Below are 6,000 nucleotides of genomic sequence, written 5' to 3'. Positions count from 1 at the left end.
GAGGTAGGAGTTTTTCAAGTACCAATGTTAAATATCCAGTTTAATTTTATTGGCTTTTCTTCAGCTGTGGGTAAATAATCATGTTACAAGAGAAGAGGGAATTCTAGGTCAAGGGAACAAGCCACAATAATGCAACGTGGTCAGTGACAACTGGATGCTATAGAGCTGGGAAATGTGAGGTTTTTTTTAGTTCATACAATAGCAAGGCTGTTGAATGAAATGAAATATTTTATATAATTTACCTACTTCAAACGATTAGTGGTGACTTTTAGAAAAAAAAATCCCTTTTAAATTTCAAAAGGAATGAAGAGATCTGAAAAAATACACTATATAAATTACGAATTGAATTGAGAAGATTACATACTGCCCCTCCATAACTTTCTTTCCCAGCTTAACAACCATTTATTGTCCTTCGGGAATAGGGCGGTATATAAATGCAATAAATGCAATTTATTCAATCAATAAGAAGGACGCGTTCACTCATTAGAGTCTAAGCATCCCGGTTCATCCTAGCAACGTAAGCATCGCCCCTTACGCCCACCGAGTTGTTGCCGTATACGTGCAGGAAGGCACGTAACTCAGATTTTGAAGCCCACCTTCTGGGAAGGCGTCCTGTGAAAGAGAGAATCCCAGCTTTGCTTAATCACCCAAAGGGAGGGCTGAGCGCAACCCACCGTAAAGCCTCGGGCTTTGTGAGGAAGGCTGAACGTGCCCTCCCGCACATGCACCAGGAATGCTGCTTTCCCCGCCCCCCCAAAGCCTAGTCTCCGTCCATTTCCACCCAGGGGCCTCTCCTGTCACCAGGCGAAAAGCTGAGAAACTACCAGCGCAACATGGCAGGGTGAAGGCAGCGTGGCCTTCCTATTGGCCCAAACTTTTTTTTTCCGCCTCGGCTTTTCATTGGGCGGAACGCGAACTCCACGAGTCGAGCACGCTCTCCCCGGACGGACGCCTCCGTTCTCGCGCTAAGCTCTGGACAACGGAAAGGAGGTGGCTTTCGAGGAGCCAATGAAAGCGGGAGGGGGGCGGAGCCTGGGGGCCGGGCCTCAAACCAAGAGGGCAGGGGCGAGTTGGTAAACAAGCTCCGCGCCTCGTGGTGCCACGGGGCGGGTGTCGGGGCAAGCAGGCAGTCGGGGTCGGGAGCGGCGCCGTGCGGGCCGAGGTGAGCTAAAGCGTTGGTGACACGCGGCGCGGCCTGGCACCCTTATGATGGAGGAGCTGGGAAGGCCTCTAAATCTCCGCCCGCCTCCCGTTAGCCTCTACAAGCGCGTCGGTCCTGTAAGGCGGGCTGACGCGTTCGGCCAAGGGGAAAATGGTGTCCCGCAGCGGGGAAAGAGTGGCCGCGGTTGGCGGGCTGGGAAGAGCGTCTCTTCCTCGACGTTGCCACTGCCGGCTGCCGCAAAGTGGTCGTCGGCTGTGCCTGCTGGGGAGACGGGGGAGGCGGAAAAAACAACAACCAATTACGGCGTCCGTGGCGCTACGCGTGAGAGAAGGGACGGGGTTCCGGGAAATAAAAAATAGGGGCTGCGCTGATACCGCCAATGAAAGGTAGCTCACTTGGGGCAGTCTTTTACGGCCTTTGAGAGAGGTGTTTGGATTCTTTCAGTCCCATCGATCCCAGCCTGCAGGGAAAGGTCTAGTACAGGGGTAGGCAACCTCGGCTCTTTTATGACTCATGGACTTCAACTCCCAGAATTCCTGAGCCAGCGTAGCTGGCTCAGGAATTCTGGGAGTTGAAGTCCATGAGTCATAAAAGAGCCGAGGTTGCCTACCCCTGGTCTAGTATAATCCGTCTGGCGGGCGCTGGGTGGGTAGGGCTGCCCACTGGTTCGCCAGAGTTTTCCTTGAGGCGCGGTATTAATTACGGCATTGGATTGATAAATGTTTCCATCTGTTCTACGTTTTGAGTCAAGAACGTGATTGTTCTTGGTTAATTACCGCGGGGTGGCAAATCCGGAGCTTGCTCTTAGAGGCGGCGTCGAGAAGCTAGAGCAGAAGGGAGGAGGCGTGATAAGCCTTCGTGGGTTTTTTTTTTCCGCCTGGGCGGCAGTTGCGGCTCTTTTTACGCTCCCTGCCTTATATTTATTTATTTATATTTATATTTATATTTATATTTATTTATGCCCACCGCCCCAAGCTCGCTAGCTCACTCCCCCCTGCTGAATTTTAATATAAAATGTTCGATATTACTAGTATATTTTGCTTCCATAGGAAATCAAATGCCATCCTGTTTCCGCATTTGATGCTAACAAATAAACTCTTTAAGAATTGGCGGAGTTTTTTTTTTTTTTTTAAAAGGCAGCGACTAGATTTTGAGCGGTTGTGGCAGTAAGTTAGGTTGATGGGGAATATTCACTCGGAAACTGTCTTTTGAAAATAGTCTTTTTTTTTTAAAGCCCCACACTGTAGGGCAAATTATCTCAATGGAAAAAAAATGTGTGCCGTGTGAGTGTGCTTTTCTCATTTTGGGTTAATCTTTCCTCATTTTTGATACGCAAATTAATTTTATCTTTGTTTTCCTTCTGATCCTGTGAAAATTATTTTAAAAGAGATTTTGCTTGGTATGATTTTGTGTGGAATCTGCCTTGATGTGCCTAGAGTCTCAGAATAGTGTAGGTGTAAGGGTGTGCTATTTGTGCCATTGTAATAATTCTCTTTTCTATCTACCCCATTGGTCTTTTTCTTCTGAGACTATGTGGCTTCAAAAAGAGCAACATTATCCCCAAAAATTGCTGGTCTGTCAATAAAGTAAAATCAGTTCTAAAGAATGAAATAACATTTAGATTTCTGTCATGAATTTAATCTAAAAACATAACACAAGAGATAAGTTGTAGTGTGTCATTTGAATGAAGTTTAATGTTTTGTGGGTGTGGAAGCCATTGTGACCAGGGCACAAATACTCAGTAAAAAAAAGGCTACATTGCAGAGATTGGTTTTCAATTTTGTTTAGAGGATTGGAATTTTTACTTTTTAAAAAATTATTAATAGTTTTATTGCTCACTTGTGTTGACACTCAACTGCTGAATGATGGGTGAAATCAGTGCTCCAAATTAATCTTTCCATTCAGTGCTCATAAATTTAACTCTTAACAGAAAAAGTGTTACAGTTCTGTTGTTGAATGTTGGTGCTTTGGTCAGAGGAATTCTAGGGCTGCAGGCTGGTTACTCCTTGATTAAAACACTAGTGAATTGTATTCATAAAAAGCTAGCAGTGAATGATAAAATTAAATATTTTAAATGAGAGTTACTGTAATTAGTTTTACACTGGGTGACTGCTTATTAAAAACACTCATTAATCCCTGACTCCAGGTGTGCAAGGAAACATAAACTACTAAAAGTTCCAGCACAAATTTAAACGTTTGAGCAGCTTTGTTGGTCAGGCTAAAAAATTGTAGGTGCCTCTTGCATCCAAAATGGTAGCGTATAGAAATCTGCCTGGTTGAAATCCTTTTGTAGTCACCTGGAAGATTTCTCTTTACTTATGCAATTTGAGATTATTTGGCATGAAGATAACAACTCCTCATCTTTATCAGTGGCTAACCCAGTTATTCACTTGCTTTAACTTAACAGTCTCTGGAACAAGATTTCTAGCTTCCTGTCCAGTTGGCAGATTTAGAATTGTAAGAGCATGCTGTCAATATTCTTTTAGAAAGGCTAATGGTGTGCCCAGGTGTTTCATTTACAAAATGAATATCAGAAAGAGCATGACAAACTAGTTACAGAGCACTCATTTACCAGAAGGGCAGGCTGGTGAGGATGCTCTTTGGGGTCCCTGTAGCCGTGTATAACATGTTCTATCATGTAGCTTATATTTGCTTTTTTCCTTGAAGACATAATTTACAAAATAAAGCACTGAGCCCTAGAATGCTACCAGTTTTATTTTCTAGCAATATATTTTTGGAAGTAAATAATATGTTGAAGGTTTTACTTTCCTTTGTACTGTCCTAGCTTTTGGTTACATATAAATGGGAAAAATAAAGTTACGTGGAAAAAGGAGCTTGGTTATTGTTTTCTAGGAAAAGACACATCCTCAAAATAGGTATCAACTTTTAGAAACATATGGCATCCTTAATCTTAAATATAAGAGACACACATGCTCTCATGACTAACTGTAAGTTTTTAGCTTTCATTAAAGCTAAAAAACGTTGGTTAGTCTTGTTGAACAATAACAGCTGAGCTTAAAAAAATCAAATTCAAGGATTCAAACTTTTGTGGTGTTTCTAACTTAGATATTCATTCATTAGCTAAAATAGCCAAATAACATCCCTTATGTTCATCCTAGACTTATATCTAAATACTACATGTTGGGATAAATGTTCATTTTGTACTGTTATTTTCTCCAACAAGTTATTGGCTAGCTGTCATTGATGATGGACCACTGATAGAGCTGTTTTAATACAGCAAAATAATTCAAAAAGTAGGGGAATCAGAAAATGTTATTTGTGTCAGTGCAAGAAAAAGATATAATGGCTTTGAACAACATGGCTTTAATACTGCAATTTGTATTTACAAATTAGCAAAGGATGAATGTAATAAAGCTAATCTTGCCAGACTTGTACAAACATGGACCATCTTCATTTGACTCACCAGCATTGAGAGCAATGATCCTTGTGACTTTGAAAACTAAAACAAATCGTATCTGCAAGACTTTATCTTAACACTATTATACATGAATTAAGAAAAACATGACCTTGGAAAGACCTTAAAAACAAAACTACTGGTATTTGGTGGAGGGAGGACTTATCCTTTCCAAGAACAGTTGTATCCATGCAGGTGGTGATGGGATATATTTTCATATCATGACAGTATAAAGAGTTTTCATTTTTTAAGCCTTGTTAAGAATTATAGAGAATAAAAATGGCAAAATATGGAAGTGTTTTTTTTAAATAATTTCCTGTTCTCTTTCCTGAGTTTTGCTGACTAATAAACTTATTCTATAATTCTGTTTATGCTTTGACTAGCTGTAGAAAATAGCTAATAATGGCAATATGTAAGCACTTCCATGTTTTTTAATCGGTGATTAACTGTAGCTATTATGTTCGTTAGCTTTATTTGCAAAACTTTGAAGAGATCATTATTTAAATATTCATAGCCTTCCCAATATCACTGTATCCAAGGGTGGGATGCTTAAAAAGCAAAGCATAATATAAATGATTTAGGTAAACCAAAAACACATACCAGACTATTGACACTGACATCCAGCAACTTGTCATCTTATAATAACTAAAATTAATGTCACCCTTGCCTGTAATGTAAGGGCATTCTATAATTGGTGTGCCATACTTGAGAAGGCTTTTTGTCACGTCTCACATAACGTACAGCTTCCAGTAGAGGGAGTGAAGAGCCCCCCTTGGTATTTGCTCACATTTGGGATAGATCTATTTATGGAGAAGCTTTCCCTCAAATACTAAGTTTCAAAGTAGAACATCACATAAAGAGAAATAATTGGATGTTTAGGTGCAGTTGCAAGAAACTGATTATTCTAGTGGGCTCTAAAAATCCAATTTAACTTGCCTGCTCCATGCAGTTCAAATGGGAAAAAATGAATATCCCAGTTGGCAATTGTATCTAAAAAGTGAGTACAGGGATCTTGATAATTAAATCACAGGAGACAATTTCACATGACTGATTAATGTGAAATTGGAATTAAGAGCATTCCAGTTCAGATTCTGTAGAACAGGCATGTCAAACTACTGGCCCGTGGGCCAGATGCATCATGCCGAAACCACGCCCACCCCATTGCCGGCAATGGGGAAAAAGTTCTGATACGTTGCACGATACCACGTGACGTCGTGAGTTTGACATGCCTGCTGTAGAACATACATCCATTTTCAATTACCTATCAGTTTTCCTGTGAATGAACAGTACGTTTGATAGAGTGGTTATATTGAAAATTAAAGTGTAATTTATTTTGGCTAAACTTATAACTGGTTAAATTATGTGTATCTCATAATTCTAGGATAGTCCCTTGCTTCTGCCACACTGAAATGCAGAGAAATTC

The 6,000-nt window shown here is 40.8% G+C and overlaps 1 protein-coding gene across 1 annotated transcript in view; it reads left to right on the top strand.

The window, feature by feature from the left end:
- The first annotated feature begins 1,064 nt into the window (after positions 1–1,064).
- Positions 1,065–6,000, top strand: part of COQ8A (coenzyme Q8A) — a 52,532-nt gene continuing 47,596 nt past the window's right edge. The window contains exon 1 of the mRNA XM_081317007.1: positions 1,065–1,162. The gene's annotated coding sequence lies outside the window, so the exon portion shown is untranslated. The remainder of the gene's footprint in view (positions 1,163–6,000) is intronic.

This window comes from Vipera berus, assembly GCF_964194415.1.
Source record: "Vipera berus genome assembly, chromosome: 1".
NCBI lineage: Eukaryota > Metazoa > Chordata > Lepidosauria > Squamata > Viperidae > Vipera > Vipera berus.
This window is presented reverse-complemented; position numbering and strand designations above follow the sequence as displayed.